The following is a 22,636-nucleotide window of genomic DNA, read 5'->3' on the forward strand; positions in this document are numbered from 1 at the left end:
AGAAGAATACATATTGGCCTAAACGGAGGAAAAAAACATTTTTTTTTACACATTTTTGGGGGATGTTTATTATAGCAAAAAGTAAAAAAATATTGCTTTTTTTTCAAAATTCTTACTTTTTTGTTTATATCACAAAAAATAAAAACAGCAGAGGTGATCAAATACCACCAAAAGAAAGCTCTATTTGTGGGAAAAAAGGTAAATTTTGTTTGGGTGCAACGTCGCACGACCGCGCAATTGTCAGTTAAAGCGTCGCAGTGCTGAATTGTGAAAAGTGCTCTGGTCAGGAAGGGGGTAAAATCTTCCGGGGCTGAAGCAGTTAAACACGTTATACTTACCTGCTCTGTTCAATAGTTTTGAAAACAGCAGCCCTAATGGTCTTTTTTGGATCCCCACCCAACGGTCCTGGCTCCTCCCCCCTGCCGAGTTTCTGAAGTAGCAAGCCTCTTGCTATAGGGGGGCGGGGGGGGGGGATTTGAGCAGGCTCGCTCCAAAACCACACTGTCTAATCACACACAGCGCAGCTGGGCCCCCCCCCCCCCACTCTTTCCTCATTGGCTGTGATGGACTTCCGCTGCTGTGTGAGCCAATGAGGCTTGTTCACACTTGTGCAGAGGCCGACAGTTTTCTGAACTAGGCGGCCACAGATATTCACAAGGGCAAACCGTTGTTTTCAATGTGCCCTGATCGAACACCTTTGGGCGAGCTGTGGTGCAGTGTAGAAATCTGCAACATATTTATCCATCCTGCACTGCAGCTTATCCACCACTCAGTTTCATGTGGCAGTGCATAGACATAAATAAAAGCAATCAGCTCACAAGATTTATGGTAAAAATCAGGAGATAGCTTTTGCATTTATCACATAGGTATAACAAAATACTTAAGCCTTTTGCACAGCGTACAATTGGGAAGATTTCCCTGCCCAGGTGTGACAAGTGGATCGTACATATGTCTACAAATTTATGACAGGTTGGCTAAAGCTACAGCTGTATGGGTATATAGGCAAATCCAATTGTTTAGACCACCCTAAATGCCTTACCTAAAAGCTGGCCATACAATAGTAGATTTATGACAAATATCGTTCAAAAGTACTTCAAAATACCATTTGTTTTTAACTTTCGATTTTGGAATGAAAGAACATTCCTGAAGGGAAAAGAATAAAATAAATTCTATCCTCCTTTAAATTTTTCCTGTAGCTGCAGTCAAAACAAACTTTGATTTGACCCCACTAATGATTAGTAAATTGAACAAATTTTAAACAAAATCTTAGTATAAAAGGTAGAGCAGCACGATTCTGGATAAAATGAGAATCAATTTTTTTGCTTAAATTAAAGATCATGATTCTCGGCGCAACATCTTTCACATTATACAAAAAAATTGGGTTAACTTTACGGTTTCGTTTTTTTTTTTCTAAATTTATCGCGTTTGACAAAATATCGCAACAATCTCCATTTTATTCTCTAGGGTCTCTGCTAAAAAAAAAATTATACAGTGGGGACGGAAAGTATTCAGACCCCCTTAAATTTTTCACTTTGTTATATTGCAGTCATTTGCTAAAATCAGTTCATTTTTTTCCTCATCAATGTACACACAGCACCCTATATTGACAGAAAAACACAGAATTGTTGACATTTTTGCAGATTTATTAAAAAAGAAAAACTGAAATATCACATGGTCCTAAGTATTCAGACCCCTTGCTGTAACACTCATATTTAACTCAGGTGCTGTCCATCCTTTAGATGGTTCTACACCTTCGAGTCCAGCTGTGTTTGATTATACTGATTGGACTTGATTAGGAAAGCCACACACCTGTCTATACAAGACCTTACAGCTCACAGTCCATGTCAGAGCAAATGAGAATCATGAGGTCAAGGGACCTGCCTGAAGAGCTCAGAGACAGGATTGTGGCAAGGCACAGATTTGGCCAAGGTTACAAAAACATTTCTGCTGCACTCAAGGCTCCCAAGAGCACAGTGGCCTCCATAATCCTTAAATGGAAGACATTTGGGATGACCAGACCCTTCCTAGAGCTGGCCGTCCGGCTAAACTGAGCTATTGGGGGAGAAGAGCCTTGGTGAGAGGTAAAGAAGAACCTAAAGATCACTGTGGCAGAGCTCCAGAGATGCAGTCGGGAGAAAGTTGTAGAAATTCAACCATCACTGCAGCCCTCCACCAGTCGGGGCTTTATGGTAGATTGGCCCGACGCAAGCCTCTCCTCAGTGCAAGACACATGAAAGCCCGCATGGAGTTTGCTAAAAAAAACACCTGAAGAACTCCAAGATGGTGAGAAATAAGATTCTTTGGTCTGATGAGACCAAGATAGAACTTTTTGGCCTTAATTCTAAGCGGTATGTGTGGAGAAAACCAGGCACTACTCATCACCTGTCCAATACAGTCCCAACAGTGAAGCATGGTGGTGGCAGCATCGTGCTGTGGGGGTGTTTTTCAGCTGCAGGGACAGGACAACTGGTTGCAATCGAGGGAAAGATGAATGCGGCCAAGTGCAGGGATATCTGGGGGGAAAACCTTCTCCAGAGTGCTCAGGACCTCAGACTGGGCCGAAGGTTTACCTTCCAACAAGACAATGACCCTAAGCACACAGCTAAAATAACGAAGCAGTGGCTTCACAACAACTCCGTGACTGTTCTTGAATGGCCCAGCCAGAGCCCTGACTTAAACCCAATTGAGCATCTCTGGAGAGACCTAAAAATGTCCGTCCACCAACGTTTACCATCCAACCTGACAGAACTGGAGAGGATCTACAAGGAGGAATGGCAGAGGATCCCCAAATACAGATGTGAAAAACTTGTTCCATCTTTCCCAAAAAGACTAATGGCTGTATTAGATCAAAAGGATGCTTCTACTAAATACTGAGCAAAGGGTCTGAATACTTATGACCATGTGATATTTCAGTTTTTCTTTTTTAATAAATCTGCAAAAATGTCAACAATTCTGTGTTTTTCTGTCAATATGGGGTGCTGTGTGTACATTAATGAGGAAAAAAATGAACTTAAATGATTTTAGCAAATGGCTGCAATATAACAAAGAGTGAACAATTTAAGGGGGTCTGAATACTTTCCGTCCCCACTATATATATTTTTTTATTATTATGTTTGGGGGTTCTAAGTAATTTTCTAGCAAAAAATTAAATGATTTTAACTTGTAAACAACAAGTGTCAAAAAGAGGCTCGGTCCTTAAGTGGTTAAAGATTAATCCTACAGCTCTACTACAAGGCCAGCTTAAGTTTCGATCGTGAAGTTCAATCTACTTGGATGTAATGACGACATCATCCTCCATTCCCAACTGGCACTCCAGCCAATAGAAAAAGAAAACATTTTTGGATTGCTATAGAGATGTGACATGAGAATGGAGCATCCTCTTTGCACAGGTATTGTTATCTGAAATGGCAGGTGGCACGAGTTAAGCTGTCAGAATTACTAAACTTAACACCAACATAAAACTTTCAGACCCCATTCACACAGGGGCAACACGACTTGCAGGTCGCCTCAGCGAGGCGACCTGCAAACGACTTCCGCGGCGACTTGCAAAACGACTTCTGTATAGAAGTCTATGCAAGTCGCCCCAAGTCGCCCCCAAAGTCATACAGAAACCTTTTTGCGTCGCTCCGATTAGAACGGTTCCATTGTATAGAACGGGAGGCGACTTGTCAGGCGACTAGGTCGTCTGACAAGTCGTCCCTGTGTGAATGGGCTCTCACTGCCCTAACCCTCTCCATTTCACGCAAGCACAGGTAAAGTGGTTTGGTTTTGAATGTGTAAAATTTAAAGCCATTCATACAATACCCACTTTCAATAGCAAGTACTCCATGATAGAGAAAAAAAAAAAATTGCAATCACTTGTAGAGCAGTCCACAACCCCAAAAACCTGGGGATGCCTTGGCAATCATCCTTTGGGTCACTAGCTCTAGTTGAGACCTCCCATCTTCTTTGCCTAACTTTTGTTCCATGATTACAATGGGTAAACTCAAAGCAATAGTGAGGCTTGGGTGGCTAGTCTGCATTATCCATCCAGAGTGCCCCCGTTTCAGTTATATCTTTGCATTTCATAAAAGGTTAACTTCAATCTCCCTATAAACACAAGGCAAAAATATACACAAGCAAAATTCCACTGACGATCAAACCCCATCCAAACTTTTCAGCTTAGACCAACTTGCCAAGGGATGTTGCAAGGTACTAGATTTAACAACTGTGTCTTAGCATAGGCAGATCAGAAGAAGTAAGTTCTTGGATATCTTAAAGAGTTAGTTTAGCTTTACAAAAAACTGCCTGGGTAGGTAAGGGGTATTTACGGATAAAAGCAAGCTGTGCAGCGCTGACTAAAGTTTACATTTACAGAAGCCTGACTGGAATATTCCCAATACGTTGCTAAGATGTTGCTATGTAAGGTCTAGTTATTACTGCTCACCTCTACCATCACAGGAAGGAGCTCTTTCTCCAATTGAAACCTCCTCACATGCACTCTCTCTCATATGATGCATCTCAGCATTTGAGAGCTTACTCCTGTGATGGTGGAGGTAAACAGTAATGACTAAGCCTCACTTGACATCCTAGCATGGTCCTGGGAGTATTCCAGTCAAGTTTGAGGTACATAAATGGCCTACACCTATGGCAAGGCCATTCAACTTCACTGATGCTCCTTATCAGCATAGGCAGTTTTTTGGTAAAAGGTGAATTAACCCTTTAACTTGCACCTGAAATCTAAATGCTTTGAATCCCAGGGTGCTAAATAACAAAAGTGGCCATTGGCTACATGTGCTGATCGAATGCTGGTTTTCCAGCATGAGCCTTCAACATAAGCCAGTTGTTAGACCAGCATCTGTTGAACAAAGGAGTACACGTACTGAAAGTCGGCTGGTTCCTGCTAAACTGGCCAACTTTCTGTATGTTTAAGACTTGATTCCTCATAGCAAAAATAATGTTTGATGCTAAAACTACAATTTGATTAAAAGATAAATATACTGTACACTATTCAGGGTATGCATGCAATCCAACTTATCTGGGTGTCACTTGCTAAAATAAGGAAGTGCATTGGTTGATAAAGTTATCACTTCTTATCCAGTCCAACACCTTTTAAATTTTCTCCTCTTCCGTATGCAAGTAGTATACCCAAATCTAACTTGGGCATAGCTCCAGGGTAACTACATTATCATACTTTGTGATAATTACAGGCAATTGGAAAATGCCTGTAATCATGTATGCTGAGGTAACCATCTATGTGGGATCAAATGAGGAAATAATTAAAGGATGCCAATGCGTTTCCTTTAGCCAACTGTAGTTTATGAAACAAATATAGATGCAGTTAAATATGTTGAAGTAATAAAAACTTCCAAATATATTTGGTTTTAGGTGATGCAGACTCAGCTGCAACTGCTACATTTTTTTAAGCTTCTTGCACACAGCTGTACAAGGACTATACAGCGTGGATAGTCTGCGTAATACGTTTCCAGGGACCTGCAGCAACCTTATACAGCCAACCATTGAGATCAACAAAAAGTTGCGGCTGAATGCAGTTGTGTCAGGGGTTGCATAAAGCGTAATGCTCCGATTGTACATCTGTGTTCAGAGCATAGGTCCCTGTGCATGGGCATGTGGATGTGGATGCTTTATGCAACGCCCGACACACAACCATGTGCACCCCATCTGATTCATAATACTCCATATTACACCATTGCACACTTTCCTAGAATGGGCTCTTAAACGTATTGGGTGCTGCAGAGACCACCAGTTGGATACTGTCCCCAGTGTGATGGCCATCTAGCGGGGGCAAATAGGTGCGGGGCTGGTGGCACTACGGCAGCAGTCAGCACCGCATCGCCCTTGGGGTGCAGGGGGCCACCGGCCGGGCATCCATCATCACACACAGCAGTAATCAGCGAGTTGAGAGAGCCCAGGACTCAAAAGAGCTCCACCAGCACCACCTGCTCCTCGACACCGCCCCCTGAAGAGGCAAGAAACAGCGGGGTGGGCGCAGCGTACTGTACCCCGCGCTTCCAGAGCAACATGGATTGTTCCAACTTCCTCCGCTCTCTAGCATCACATGAAGCCCGGAGCAAAGACAGGCTGACTTGGGGCACAAAAGATGGTCGGGAGCAGCTGAAAGGAACAAAGCGGATGCTCACAAGACAGACTGGCATGGAATGGAAGGTACTGTACCATCATCATACACACACACACACAGAGACACACAGAGACCCGCAGGCTGCAGATAGACTCTGGTACAATGGGACTGCAGACAGGGCTAGGGATCCCTCTCTCTCATGACCACTTCAAATCACTGTAGTGGTCATGGTGGTTAGAGTGTTCCTTTAATATCTCTCAGAAGAAGTAAACCTGTGTATAGTGATTCCATTTTATTTGATCATTTTCTAGTTGTGTTAAATTGGGGGGGGGGATTGGGCAAGCGCACACGGTGCACCACCTCCCTGAAATTCGTTTTCACAGGTTGGGAGGTCTGTATCAAACACTACCAAGTTCAATTAAGTAAACACAAAATATCTTATGTCTTTCCACCAATAAAAAAAAACCAAAAACACACCACATTGTCACTGGGGAGATTTCACCTTCACTTCCTGTCCCATAGCCAAAACAGGAAGTGAGAGGAAACCCCTACAAAATAAAAGAATCCCTCCATTTTCAGCATAGCATGAGATAATTGGAAAAAAAAAAAAGCGTGACGTGATTCAACTGTCCCACGAGAGATTCTTTAGTGCATTGAGCTCAGTTCTCAACCACTAGAATCCTAGTTGACTACTAGCTGACGTTCTTAGCACTGTTTCACACCAGTGCAGATTTTAAATTGTGCTATTTCAGCATGATTTCAAAGCCACAGATAAGTGCAATATGGATGTGCGACTTCATTTAACAGAAGTCAATGCAAGGTGCAATGAAATCGCAGAAAAGTAGAGCAGGAACCTTTTTTCAAAGTCGATACGACTTGAGTCGCAACAATTTGAAGGGTTTCATTGCTGCAAATAGGACTTGTCATGAGATTTTGAAATGTCAAATCGCATTGGTGTGAATGAGGGCTTTTTGAGGAAAGTATTAATGCTTTCTTCAGCGAGAAACCGGTGGAAAGATTTTTAGGGTAACATCCACTAACACATGCGGCACCCCATGTTCAATTTAGCATGCTACAATATGTAGGAAAACGGATGCTTCTCTAAGCGTTCTGATTGTCGATTATCGTCGGAGTAGACTGAATGGGTTTCTCAATTATGAAAAGCAACATTTTCCTTGGCTCCTTTTTGCCCAAGTTGACATTTGTATTACACTTAATGCCCAAAAGAAAAAGAAACAATGGGAGCAAGAGGTTATGAGACACTGTGAGACTAACGAGCAACCATGAGAGTTCTGGTTACTGATGGCATAATAGAGCAACCTGAATTTTTGATGTATCAAGGTACTCGGCAAAATTAATAAAGCATGAATGCAGGCACCTGGATATACATGGGTGTTAATATTATGGAAAAACTGGCAAGTTTACTTTAAAAAGAAATGGCAATCACCAAAATGCTTATTGTCTAAAGCAATCGTGTAAAGAATCCTTAGATTTTCCACACTACTGATGTAGTGACCAATATGTTTTGGGTTTTTTTCAGTTGCATGGATAAAAGCCATGTAAGTTTGTTGAGTACAGATCTTAACAGTTGAGCTTCTAACACTTCCTCTACCAATTTTGCTTATTTAGAGGTCCACTATTTGGCCAACCTGCACTTGTACCATCAAAGACATTAATACAGGTAGCAGCACTCTGCCAAACATGGCTGATTTCTGATTATGGAGTTTACATTTGCATGACTGCAGGTTTCGGATACACGCAAAAAAATAAAAATAAAAAATAAAAAGAAGTGGTATTGCTCAATACAGACATTTTTATAAATGAATACATAAAATGATCCATGTACTATACTCATATTAGTTTATATACACATTTTATTAGAACTTTGCCTTTCAAGGACTATAAACCAACACAATCAACTTAACAAGCTTATATTAGGATTGCCATTTGTCCTCATTTGCCAGGAACAGTCCTGGTTTTCAGGACTTGGTCCCTGGCCAACAAACCTCTTCAGTGATGCCCCCGGTGGCAGCAGTGTTCCAGGGCTGGAAGGCTCTCTGCATTCTCCACTGAAAGAAGCCATAACTTTCAGGCACAGTGATCTCCCCACCTAAAGTCCCAGCTCTGGTACAGCACAGACCAACCATGGCCTGTGTTTTGACATTTTTATAATTGGCACCGCCATCCTAAGGCAATTAAAAACCCCCCCAAAAGAGTTTAGGATTTTCCTGTTCTCTTTATGAGGCAGTGACAGGTACTCTTTATGGATAGAGCTGGGGTCTATAAGACCCCAAATCCCTACTTTGCACTTAAAAGCATTCAAAACACCAAGTTTGGCTGTTTTGAATGCTGTCATTTTTTTAAATTTGGTGCCTTTAAGTCTTCTGTAAACCGGAAGTGATGTCATGACATTGCTTCCGGGTTACTAGATCCGAGAAACAGGGGGCAGGGAAGCGGCGAAATGGGTGAGGGGGTGGTCACATTTTAGGTTAATAACTCTGATCAGCGGGTTGTAATACGCTGATCAGAGTTATAGAATTGTTCAGCAGTCTGAAGCCACGCCACCTTCAAGTGAGCTTTAAATGCCCGGGAGGATCAGGATCAGAATTCTAGTGGCAGACCTCCTGTGTAACTAATAGCCCTTTTACACTATAGCGCGGGCCGCGTTAGCAGTAAAGCCCATTAAAAGCGCACGCAAAACACCGCTGCCAAATCGCTTTGGCAGCACTCCTCATTGATTTCAATGGCAGGGGCAATGGAGGAGCGGTGTATACAACGCCCCAAAGAAGCTGCTTGCAGGACGTTTTTTTTTTTTGGGTCCTGCAAGCGCACCGCCCCAGTGTGAAAGCACTCGGGCTTTAACTCTGGGAAGGCTTGAGAGGCACTTTTCAGTATTTTTAGCGCTAAAACGTATAAAAAGCACCTTCAGTGTGAAAGGGATCTAAGGCTCCATGCACACTGGGCTTAAAAAAAAAACTTATGTTCTCTTGGAAGTAAAAAAACACTCCTAAAGAGCATTTTATGAACAAATTTTAGACTAATTTAGGAGAGTTTTACGTTTTTTCCGCTAGTAAGCTCCAATCAGAAACACGAATCAGAAACGCAAACCAGAAGGGTTTTTTCCTTGCCTCTAAACTGTGAGCTCAAAATATGCCTGTAATTGTCCTAATGTGTATAGACACATAGGAAAACATTGAGCCGCTTCTACAGGCAGAACATAAAACTCCTGTAGAAGCAATGTTTTTTAAGCCAGTGTGCATGGAGCCAAAACTGGTAGCCCGTAAAAGGTTTTAAAGCATCACCTATGGAGATTTTTACATATTGCAGTTTGTAGGTATTCCACAGGCATACACCATTTTAAACATGACATGTTCTGTATCTAATTTACTCGGCCAAACAGCTTTTATATTTTCAAAGACAACTGTATATTGTATTGCGTTTGAGTGCACTAAAAATTCATTAAAAAAGTGTATTTTTCATGAAAATTTACTTTGATAAACCACTGAGCAAATATCGTGCAACATGAAAAGATTGCAAGAACCAATTCTCCAGGGCCTCTGCTTAAAATATTTATAATGTTTGGGGGTTCCAAGTACTGTATTTATCGGCGTATAACACGCACTTTTTTCGCCTTAAAATCAGGGGAAAATCGTAGGGGGAAGGAGGGAACGAGCGCCACCGAAATAGACAGAGTCGAGTGTACCGTGTCCTCGCTAGGCTCGGCTCGCAGTCATGTCCAGTCCCGCCTCCTAGCATTTACGGCCCGCCATTGGACCAGTGTTGTATCCATCATAGGAGCCGGGCCAAGGGGCGGGACTGCGAGACGAGCCGAGAGGAGCCAAGAACACAGGACATCCGGCTCTTCTATCTCAGCGGTGCTCGTTCCCTCCTAAATTGGAGTACCAGTAAAAATTTAAAACCGATCATGCTGCAATTTTGGGCAAGGCTGCAAATGGACACTGTTGGGCAAGGCTGTAGATGGACACTGACCATTCTGCAATGATGGGCAAGGCTGCAGATGGACACTGATCATTCTACAATGATGGGCAAGGCTGCAGATGAACACTGATAAGGCTACATTGATGGGCATTTAAAATGTAAGTTTTTTTCCTTAAACTTCCCTCCTAAACTTGGGGTGTGTGTTATACGCCAGCGTGTTATACGCCGATAAGTACGGTAATTTTCTAGCAAAAACAAAAACAGATTTTTACATGTATGACAGAAATGTCAGCATTGGCCCAGTTTTGAAATAGTAAACCTGTGTTGTGTGGGCAAAGCAAGGTCTGGGCAGTTCATGAAACAAGAAAAACTAGTATGTAAGCAATGTGTAACAAAGCTAATAATTTCTAGCCTAGAACGGTTTAGTGAATGCACTATGAAAAAGACAAAATAAAACAAACCTTTTAACAGCAAAGGTTGGCTTCTAACACACAATTATGTTAAAATACAATTATAAACCATAGAGATTATAATGTTAGGTGAGACTGTGAAAAGAAGGGAAGTGGAATAGAATTGAAGCCCCACTCCAGGATAAAATATTCCCACCTTTCCCTTCCACCTCTCTAACCCATCCTGAGAGTCTCCTTTCCCCCGTACCTTGTGAAGTCAGTAATACTTATCTAAATCCCCCATCCAGGTACCTCACTGTTGCTGGTTCTGATGCAGGATAATGGCTATTCTAGTGTTGCAATGGCTCCTACAGACCACCATTCCCCTGCCACCCCCTGTGATGGGGTCAGTCCTTTTCTCGTCTGAGAGGACCCCACCACCAGCCATCCAATAGGAAGAAGGTCCCCATGCAGTAGGTAAACAGAAGAAAAAGCTCCGGGTTAAAGTGTCACGTGACCACAGTTTTAAGAGCAACGAACCACATTATTTACCCTAGCTCCAACAGTCCTGAAGGGCGCAAGGTTCCTCAACAGCGCCAACACCTTCTCCCCGGCTTTTTACAGGTGTGGTCTTCAGCTATCTTAATTGGCCAGTGCAGGATGACGCAACTCCCACACATTCGCAGGAGTCATCTGTGCAGGAATGTATACTATTCATTTTAAAGAAGACTGCAAGCAGGTAGGCAAGCTTATCTTATTGCAGAAGACACATTGCATATCTCTCCTGCAATAAACTGCCTGCTCATGATTCTTTTAAAGTTAGACTTTAGTTCTGCTTTAAAGTGGTTGTAGACCATTACATATACCCAGTGAAGTGACTGGCCTTAGGTGATACACAGATGAAACAAATCCCTCTACATAAATTGTACATGTTTTTCTAAAGTCTTTTCTTCATCTGTTCAAATCCAACATTTTTAAAAGAAGTTCACTTTAAAAATAAATAAATAAATGCACATTTTTTTGCAGGTAAAAAAAAAGTGCATTATTTTTTGTTGCAGGAGCCTTTAATGCAGGGGTGTCCAAACTTTTTTCAAAGAGGGCCAGATTTGATGAAGTGAACATATGCGTGAGGGCCAACCATTTTGCCTGACATTCTTTGAACCATTAAAATTAAATGCAAATGAAATAATACACTGCCCAACAAGAATTCTCTTGCCTTTGTGGCTGAGTGTGGTGAAGAGCCTAAGGATGAGCTCGGGCGTGTTATTTGGATATACCATATTTATCGGCGTATGGTATATCCAAATAACATTATTTAAAATTGAAGTTTTTTTCCTGAAACTTCCCTCCTTAAAGTGAAGGTGTGTGTACCTCACTTTAAGGAGGCAAGTTTCAGGAAAAAAACTTCAATTTCAAATAATGAACTGTGAAGCAAAATCAGTGCCCATCTGCAGCCTTACCATTGACATTAAGACCCCTTTCACACTGAGACGCTTTTCAGGCGCTTTCAAGCTAAAGAAAGCGTCTAAAAAAAGCTCACAAAAACCTATTTCCATTAAAATCAATTAATTCTTTCACACCGGGGCAGTTTGCTGGCAGAGCGGTGAAAAAAAAAAAGCCCCTCTCCATTGAAATTAATGGAAAGCTCTTCAAAAGCCCTGTGTTTTACTGCCAGTTTAGAAGCACCTCAGTGTGAAAGGGGCCTAATGCAGCCTCACCATTAACATCAGTGCAGCCTCACCATTGACATCAGTGCAGCCTCACCATTGACATCAGTGCAGCCTCACCATTGACATGGGGGGCAGGACGAGCCCCAACAGATTACATACAGGAGAATCTCCTGTTTACTCGGCGGCCTCTTTAATACAAAGTCCCGCCTCATATGATAAACAGAAGTCGTCCAATGCCAGCCCAGGAGATGGAACTTCCTATTACAGAGGCTGCCGAGTAAACAGGAGATTCTCCTGTATGTAATCTGATGGCGTTCATCTAGCCCCCTCCCTGCACATGTATTTGCAGGAAAAAAAAAAAAAAAGTGCATTTCTTTATTTATTGCACCTACGATCAGCGGGTTGCGATGGCAGTGTCAGGCTCCTGCAGACTCTTGTTAAATTAAACCTCCAGATTTCTCCTGTTGACCATTGTCATGAATAAACAAAATTACAAAAATGTCAAAGTTTTACAGGTGACCAGAACACCAATAAAAAGGGAAATTTCCAATGGGGACACTTATCCCTGAAGTAACTGTCCAACAGGAGAATTCCTCTCACTGTGGTGAAAACTCCTTTAACTTTGTTACATTTATGGGGCAGAAAGTGAAACGAAATTCCCCAAAAAATTAACTTGCATGGAATTTAACTAGAGCTGCACAATTAATCGTCAAGAATCGTTATCGTGATTAATCGTCAAGAATCGTTATCGCGATCTTGACTAAAGTGTTTCAACAATTCTTTCTATGCAAAGAATTCTCTCTGCTCTTCTGAAGCCACAGCCCTCAAAAGAAAGGAAGAGAAAAACTGGGCAGTCTGCCAAGAAACAAAACATTCTTTATCAGTTGAACTTAAGTATAAACATTGTAACAATTTGTCAATGAAATAGACTTCCTGTGTAAGTGAAAAAAGTTTAACCACTTAAACACTAAACCTTTTTCTGACATTTGTTGGTTTCAAGTTAAAATCGTTTTATTTTTTGCTAGAAAATTACTTAGAACCCCCAAACATATATATATTTTTTAGTAGACACCCTAGAGAATAAAATGGTGGTTGGTGCAATATTTTATGTCACACTGTATTTGCGCAGCGGTCTTTCAAATGCAATTTTTTTGGAAAAAATGACTTTAATGAATTAAAAAAAAAAATCTAACCAGTAAGGTTAGCCTATTTTTTTTTTTTGTACAATGTGAAAGATTTTACGTCGCGAGAATCGTGATCTTTTTATTCTAAGCAAAAAAATTGTGATTCTCATTTTGCCCAGAATCGTGCAGCTCTAGTTTTAACCCTGCCCTATTCTACCCAAATCTAAAAAGGAATGTTTTGACTAGCCATATACTTCCAGGTTTTCAATGCTCTGCTTCTAAGGTGCAGGCTTAGCCAACATTCAAGCAGTATGTGGCCCTGCTGTCGAATGTTCAATCAGCTTTAGCTCAAAGGAACCTGTTGGAAACAATCAGATGCAGCTACTGTATGGGTATTCTAAAACCTTGAACCTTGGCACCCCAGATGTTTTGGAACTACATTTCTCATGATGCTCATGCACTCTGCAGTGTAGTTGAGCATCATGGGAAATGTAGTTCCAAAACATCTGGGGTTCGCCATCACTGCAAATAGCCAAACAGGAGGATTTATCTGTAGACTGAATGAAAAATCTTTTACTGTATAGCCAGCTTTAAGCTGGTCGTACACCTGTAAAATTTCATTGTAATGCTTGGATAAGAAATGATAAAAATCGATTGATGGAGCCTTCATGGACTGACTTTGAGTACCATGTCAACATTTTTTGCCAACTCAAATCACCCCCTTTAATTAATAGAAAATTGTAGTTTTCCAAACATTCTTTCAAACGAAAAGGCCAGCTTTACTCAGCAATGCTGAGAACAATTAAAGCGGAACTAAAGGGCGCAAATACTAACCTATGGTCCAACAACCGTGAGGTCCCTCACCAGCATCTTCTCCGCTGGTCCTTCTGGCTGCTGGTCTTCGGTTGTTTTGATTGGCTGGCATGGGATGTTGTCACTCTAATGTATGCAGGGCAGTGCAATCATTCCCACACACTAATGCCCCGTACACACGGTCGGACTTTGTTCGGACATTCCGACAACAAAATCCTAGGATTTTTTCCGACGGATGTTGGCTCAAACTTGTCTTGCAAACACACAGGCACACAAAGTTGTCGGAAAATCCGATCGTTCTAAACGAGGTGACGTAAAACACGTACGTCGGGACTATAAACGGGGCAGTGGCCAATAGCTTTCATCTCTTTATTTATTCTGAGCATGCGTGGCACTTTGTCCGTCGGAATTTGTGTACACACGATCGGAACTTCCGACAACGGATTTTGTTGTCGGAAATTTTTATATCCTGCTCTCAAACTTTGTGTGTCAGAAAATCCGATGGAAAATGTGTGATGGAGCCCACACACGGTCGGAATATCCGACAACAAGGTCCTATCACACATTTTCCATTGGAAAATCCGACCGTGTGTACGGGGCATAACAGTGTGCCGTACCAGAATGTAAACCAAGTTGTAAATGTGCAGCTCCGTGTACATTCGGCCTCATGCACACTAGATGTTTTTCCAGCTGCTGTTTTTGACTTCAGGTGTTTTTTCTGCAGCCAGTAAAGTCCCCAGCATGTTATCCTATGTGTCCATGTACACATAGGCTGTTATCAACAGTTTTTGGACGAGGCGTTTTCTGGCTGGAAAAAACCCCAGAACTAGTGGGTTTTGAGAGGAGTTTTTCAGCTGTAAGACAAACTCCAACTCTGATAAAAGCTTAAAAACACTAATCGGGCCATAAGCTTTTATGGGAGTATAGTTTTGCTAAAAAACGCTACAGCCAAAAACCACTGACCAAGGCTAGTGTAAAAACACTGAAAAACTCACTCTACAGCTAATAACGTTACTGGCTTTTTTAGATTATCCAGTGTGCATGAGGCCTTCCACGGAGTACTGTGAATAGGCAAGTAAGTGTACTTTATTGCAGAGGACACAATGCAGGTCCCTTCTGCAATAAAAAGCCTGCCTGTTTGCATCCCCCCCCACCACCACCACCATTTAGCTCCGCTTTAAAATGTTCAAAGTGCAATAATCTAGAGCACCTAATCAGATTTCAGGTTATTCAAATCAGATAAAAAGTTAATTATGATTAGTCGTTACACAATTTGCCTTACTGACTAAGCATACATAATTGCCAAATAGAGAATCCAGTTACAAAAGCAGCTTTTACATAGCATGTCTCTTCTGCAATAAAGAGCTGCCTGCCTGCAGTTTTCTAAAATTTAGTTTTAATTCTGCTTTAAAGGCATAGTTCACCTTTACCCAAAAAACTGCCTATACAGGTAAGGGGCACCTATAGATAAAACTAATCAGCCTTAAACAAAGTTGAATTATGGCCTTGTTATAGGTCATTTATGTACCTTCTGAAGCCTGACTGAACTCCCAGAGATGGCATCATCCCGTGTTGCTAGGACATTGCTAAGAGACTCCTAGCTGTTACTGTCCACCCCCCACCATCACAGGTGTGAGCTCTAAAACACGCTCAGAGCTACTGCATCAGGGGAGAGAAAGTGCATGTGAAGAGGTTTGAATCAGAGAAACAACTCACTCTTCTGATGGTGGAGGTAAACAGTAAGAGCTAGGAGTCTTAGCAATGTCCTAGCAACAAGGCAGGATGGGTTGATGCAATCTGACAGTTTTCAGGTCAGGCTTCTTGAGGTACACAAATGGCCTACACCTATAGCAAGGGCACCATTCAACGCTGGTCAAAGCTGAACAGCTTGCTTTTATCTACAGATGCCCCTTATCTGCATAGGCAGCTTTTTAGTAAGACCTCATGCACACTGGACGTTTTTACAGCTGCTGTTTTTGGCTATGGATGTTTTTTTCTGCAGTCATTAAACTCTCCAGCATGTTATCCTATGTGTCCATGCACACATAGGCAGTTATCAGCAGTTTTTGGCGGGGACATTTTCTAGCTGGAAAAAAAACCTAGAACTAGTGGGTTTTAAGAGGAGTTTTTCAGCTGTAAAAATGCTCTTACGCTGAAAAAAAGCTGAAAACAGGTTAAAAACGAAAAAAACAAAATAAAACAAACACAACGAAAAACTAGGCTGTTCGCCATTTATCAACGTTTTGGAGCCATAAGCTTTTATGGGAGTATAGTTTTGCAAAAAAACCCTACTGCAAAAACGCTGAAAAACTACAGCTACAGCTTTCTACAGCTAAGGTTACTGGCTTTTTTATAACATCCGCTGTGCATGAGGCCTAAAGGTGAGCTATGCTTTTAAAATCGTTGTTTAACCACTTTTTTAATTTTTACCTACAGATAAGCCTATAAGGCTTACCTGTAAGTAAAATTAATATCTCCTAAACCTGTAAGGTTTAGGAGATATTAACTTAGCATGCAGCCGCTGATGTCAGCGGCGCATGAGCTGTACATGCCCAGCTGAAGGTTCCGCAGATGCTGCCGGACCTTGTCGGGAAGAAGACTCCCGCACGCATGCGCAGGAGTGACGTCATCATGGCTCCGGCCACTCACAGCGCCGGAGCCGCAAACTCGGAAAACACGCCGAGGGCAAAATGTTCGCTCCCTCGGCGTGGACTGGCCTGCGATACGGGGACCTTGTTCTAAGGTAAGTATTTCATAATGAGCTAGTATGCGGTGCATAAGTATGGGGGGAACAGGGCACCTAGAAAACAATGGTTTTCAATGTGTTCATGTGTTGAGCCTGTGTTCTATGTAGATCAATGCAGCTCACCTATAAAAAAGGTGCAAACAAGGCCTTATGATTAAAGTATAGAGTAAGGGATAACAAAAGGGGGACACTCAAGGGAGTACAGACAGAAGGGCTGCGCACCCCATAAGAAAAACACAAAACCCCCTAACGGGGCTTTATTGCAGCCAATAATGTCGGATCAATACCCGTTGCCCCTCTCCTCCCCGCCTTCCCCTTCCTTTCTCCCCCCTCCCTCCCCTTTTTTCCATTCCTTTCTTTCCCTTTCTCCTCCCCCCCCCCCCCCCCTCCCCCTGTTATCCTGTTCCCTGCACATCTATGGACCCACTGACAACCTTTATTAGTAAAAATGTTCAAAAAAAGTTTTTGCAATTTGTCATTTTCTTGTATCATTTTGGGAACTAATAACTCCCTTCCTTGTTCTCAATCCGAATTTAGCATTATTGTTATTTCACTGTGGGTGCAGTGCGTGCTCTTCGCCCTCCCCGACCTCCTTCGGGGGGTAGTTTATGTGTGATCCCTTGCAAGGCATACTGGCTTGATACCTGCTCCCCAGGGAACCGGCCTACCACTTGGGAAGTCAAGGACATAGGAGGGGTTACATTCTTCATATTTTGCCCATTCACAATCATCGGGAACTCCTTTGACTGGTAATTATGTAATTTATTAAGCTGTTTATGCATACACACAAATGTATTGTTGTTGTCATTTTATGCTGTCTTAAAAGATGTTTTGATACATGCCTACATCCCTACAGCTGTTAACCATCTATCCTCTGAAGAAGACCCAGTCAGGGTCGAAACGCGTCAAGATTTTATTATCTTTCATTTTGTTGTCTTCGATATATTGTACTGTACACGGTTTACGATTATGGGCATTGTCTGTGTTTTTTATCCAATGCTGTACTCCAGTTCATGTCTTGACTTTTAAATGTCAGAATCTACTCTTTTTATATTTTTTGTACCAATAAAGCTACTTTTGATCATCTATTCACTTCTGAATTCGACATTATTGGCTGCATTAAAGCCCCGTTAGGGGGTTTCGTGTTTTTCGTATAGAGTAAGTGTGTTGTAACCCCTGTCAGCCCCCCCCATCTGTGTCCCACTGGGGACATTTCTATTAATTTCCTGTCCTATAGCCAAAACCGGAAGTGAGAGGAAATCCCTTCAAAGTGAAGGAATCTCTGGTTGTCACCATAACTACTGTCCCCATTGGAAGATTTCCCCTCTATTCCTGTTCTGATGTCAACCCAAAGTTTAGGGATTTCTTTTACTTTCACTTTCAATGTTAACGACAAACAGGACAAATTGAGAAGGTGAGTGAAGGCTACATTCACACTATAAAGACCTGTAAAACCTTGTTTACAGCTGCTGCCCCATTCACAATAATGACAGGTCACCAGCGGCCGCAGGCATCTTCGGCTCTCTCCACAGCCAACGATTACCTGCGGTGATCGCTGCTGGATGAAAACATCAAATCTCTGTTTCTACCAGTCAACCTCATAATCTGGTTCATCTAATTACTGTACAATCAGATTTATAACTGAAACATCTCAGTGCTGCTGATTGATCCTTTTCTGCTCTGGCTGATTGACTCAGTTTGATCGAATCCAAACAAAATCAATTGATTATACAATTATTAAATTGCAACAATTACCTTTAAATTTATCTTCAACCATGTAGTGCAAGGGCCTGCCTGATTGCATACTAATTGAAAGTGTTTAGGTTTGACCTCCTATTATATGGTTTTGGTAAATCTAAAAGTGTAAAAATGTATGGCTAGTCTAAGAAGTTAAGTTATTTGATCATTTTCTGATTTGATCATTTTGACTGAATTACATTGGTCAAAGCAGGTAATGACTGGTCGTGCGGAGAGCTGCAGCTGCCGGCAACCTGTCATAGTGATTGGGGTCGGAAACTTCATAAAGCCGCTCTCATCCGCAACTGTAAACAAAAGATTTCTGCCACTACAATTCACACTGGCCTCAAAGAGGTTGTTAAAGTGGTTGTTAAGGCAGTGCACATATCCACTGCTAGGATTATATGATGTATATACTATATGCCATTTTCTAAAATTCTTCCGATAAATACAGTTTTTCTTATCCCCGATCAGCGGTCATGTGACCGCCCAGCGCTGTCTTTCTCCGCTGTATGTATTCCAGAGGGAGGGGCTGAGCTCTCCCTCTGACGTCATATGACCGCCCTCTAATACAAACATTGGAGGAAGACCATGCCAGGCAGTCACGTGGCCCGGCAGACATCAGAGGGAGAGCTCAGCCCCTCCTTCTGTAATACATACAGCGGAGAAAGACCATGCCGAGCAGTCACATGACTGGGAGGGGAGGAGGACACAGGAGCAGAGAGGAGAGCTGCAGATAGCAGGCTGTGGATGACGGAGGCACGTAAACTGACCACGGTGTCAGGGCTCAGCAACCACGATTATCCGTGGTCAGTTTACATAGGGGAGAGGAGAAACTGGCAGGATCAACCAGGTATTACAGGGGGCAAAATTACACAGCACAAGTACTGTGCTGTATAAAATGCTTTAAAGAAACAGGATTGTTTTTTTTGGGGGGGGGGGGGGGTTAACAAATGTTTTAAGTCTAGCTGAAATCACTGGCATCCTCTCTGCTTCAGGCATGTATAAAGCACAGTATGTCTAGTTTTTAAAAATTCTATTCCTAAATACCTTTTTCCACAGATGCACTGTGGTCATTTGATCTAAGCAGAGCAGCAGGATGGGCTAAGATTCCCCGCCGACCGGCATAGGGAGACCATGTGACTGAACAGCGGAGCTGTGCAAGAAGGTACTTAGGAATATTTTTATTTAAATTGCCACACAGGGCTTTATATATTAGTAAACAAGAGGGGATGCCAGCAATTTTAACATTGTAACATTTTTACAGTGTACAGCAATAGCGGCAGGAGGGGCAGAGATCGGATCTCACACTGAGGAGAGACAGACTCACAGCAGGATGTCGGAGGCATGTAAACTGACCACCATATCATGGATCAGCAGCCTTGATAAATGTGATCAGGTTACAGAGGGGAGGACATCACTGCCGTCCAGTATCATCCACACTCTGGAAGTTGGGATCCGCCAGGTGTCTGGACTGACGGCCGTCTCACTGAGAAGGCCGCTCTCCGCCCCTCCACAGCTCAGCGCTAAGGCCGGGTTCACACTGGTACAACATACGCTCCGACTTTGGAAGCACGTCACATGACGAGTGTAAATCAATGATTTCCTATGGGAGTCGTCTTCACTGATCCGACACAAGTCGGTCCGACTTTGAAAATGGTTCCTGCTCTACTTTGGTCCAACTTCAGCCCACTGAATATCATTGAAGTCAGATCCTTGTCCTAACCATCTGAATTGTGACATCTGACATGGTGATTGCAGCAGCAGTAAAAGGAATTTGTCACACTGGGATTGTTTTGAATGGTCAAAAGACAAATCGTATTATCTCAGAGTCGGAGCACTTATCTTGTTCATTCATGTCGGATGGAAGTAGGACCAAAGTAGGAGCGATGTTGCAGGGCAAAGGATGACAGTTGTACAACAGTCATGTAGTACCAGTGTAAACCCAGCCTAAAGTGGGGGGGGGGGGGCAGAGCGGAGAGCTGCTGACTGACAGTCTACAGCTCTCTGCTTGGGGAGGTGAGAGAACCGAGCCATCGGTGATGTTCGATCGCTCGGTTCTCAGTGTAGAGATGCCGGGGAACAGATGCATCGGTCCAATGCTGCATCCACCCAAGAATAAAACTACAATAACCCCGAAACCCATACTTCTCTTTTAAAAGTCAGCAGCTACAAATCCTGAAGCTGCTGACTTTTACTATTATGGCACTTACCTGTTCAGGGATCCAATGGTACCCTCACCCGAGCCAATTCTTGAATCTGCTCTCGGATGCTGGTGCCGCCATCTGGGTTAAGGGAAACTGGCAGCCTCGCGCAGCACTCTGAAAGGGCCAGCTGCGAGGGGGGAGAAGGAGGAGGGGGCTGAACTTCTGGCTCACTTCGCCACGGCAAACTCAGCCGGAAGTGGGAGCGGGTACCTGTCAAAACCAGATACCCACTGCCTGCCCCCCCCCCGAAAGGTGCCAAATGTGGCAGCAGACGGGGGAGGAGGCTGACAAGTGGCGCTCCACTTTAATCACTGGTGGGAATGTAGCCACACAGGGGCACAGACAGCTATAAAAACTAACAGGGGCTCTTATCCGTGTCCACTATCCAGAACTAAAAAAAAAAAAAAAAAAAAAATGCCTTTAGTTGGCAATTAATCTTCTACCTAATAGCCCCTGGTCTACAGGTCAGTGATTCAATGTAGTCATTATTGGGATATAGGTAATGGTGGTCATACATGCTTCAGTTTTATTATCTGACTGATGTAATGCGATGCAATCAAAATGATCAAAACAGAAACCAATCAAATAACTTTCCCTCTTATTGATTTAGATTGACTCACTTTGATCGAATCCAATCAGCCAGGGCAAAAAACGAAATCGATCAGCAGCACCAACATTATAAATGCGATTGTATTTAGAGCGATCAAATTATGAAGTTGGCTGGTAAAAACAGGAAGACACATGATTAACTTATGATCTTGTCTTCTAACTATAGATCCAATTTCACTTCCCTGTGGGTGTCTTATTGATCGATGTTGTCATCATCACCCATTGATCTCCCCTATAGGAGAATAATCGATGATCTATAGAAGGGGAGCACAAGAGAGGGTGAGAAGAAGCCCCAGTATCGATAGGACAGGTAATCTCCCTGGGCTGTGTCAGCCATGACACTGAGCTCAGGTATAACACACGGCTGAGCCCTGATCTCACACACAACAATAATAATAATAATAATAATACAAGCGGCTCTTCCTGTTCAAACTTTTGTTCCGTCACTTACAGGAGTGCCGGTGATAGGAGTGTCAGTGCGGTAGGTACCTGTACTGATCCCCGGATCTCAGGTGATCCTCCTTCCCCCTGGGCTCTCACAACTCCTGATCAGCCCCCAGGAAACGGCATGATCCGACCACCGACTACAAGGAAGACACGACCTGTCCCAGCCAGGGGCTGCCACCTAACACACGCCCCCCCTTAAAACACTTTACCCAATCACAGAACAAAAAGGACGTGTAGCCACGCCTTTAGACGTGACTGACAGGCATGAGTGTAGGCTTCTTCCGGATCCCTGCAGACGTGACAGTCCCTGGCAGCTCTATAGACAGTACTGTGTGGGTTAGAATATCACGTCACTGTATGCTGGGGAATAGACTAATGCTGGAGCAGCTGGGCATAGGTGATTTGTGGTACTGCGTTACTTTAACTGACAAATGCAACGCTGTGCAGAAATTCCATTTAAATTCCATTTATATCATTTTTACCCACAAATACAGCTGTCTTTTAGTGGTATTTGATCGCCTCTTTATTTTTTGCACTGTAAACAAAACAAAAAAACAGACTGTTTTAGAAAAAAATATATAATAATAAAATATATAAAACATATCCAAAAACAAAATCTCTATTTTTGGCCAAAATATATTCTGCTACATGTCTTTGGTGAAAAAAAAAAAAAAATAATAATAATAATAATGATTTTTAATTGGAAGCATTTTTCTTGAGCTTTTCAGGCGCTTTTTTTTTTAACGCAAAAACGCTTGAAATGCTCCTCAGTGTGAAAGGGGTTCTTAGACCCCTTTCACACTGGGGCGGCGTCAGCGCTAAAGCGCAGCTCGTTTTAGCGGCACTTTAGCTTTAGCCCGGGTTCACACTATACTG

General features: G+C 42.6%; 1 protein-coding gene across 2 annotated transcripts in view; it reads right to left on the reverse strand.

Moving 5' to 3' along the window:
- The window catches only part of RFFL (ring finger and FYVE like domain containing E3 ubiquitin protein ligase), a 91,558-nt gene extending 69,581 nt beyond the window's left edge, over positions 1-21,977 (reverse strand). The window contains exon 1 of one of the 2 annotated variants that reach the window (XM_073615125.1): positions 21,803-21,977. The gene's annotated coding sequence lies outside the window, so the exon portion shown is untranslated. Of the gene's footprint in view, positions 1-21,764 lie in introns of both variants that reach the window. The other variant, XM_073615127.1, reaches the window with a different exon arrangement.
- Positions 21,978-22,636: the final 659 nt, after the last annotated feature.

The sequence above is a fragment of the Aquarana catesbeiana genome, linkage group LG02 (genome assembly GCF_042186555.1).
Source record: "Aquarana catesbeiana isolate 2022-GZ linkage group LG02, ASM4218655v1, whole genome shotgun sequence".
In the NCBI taxonomy this organism is placed as follows: Eukaryota; Metazoa; Chordata; class Amphibia; order Anura; family Ranidae; genus Aquarana; species Aquarana catesbeiana.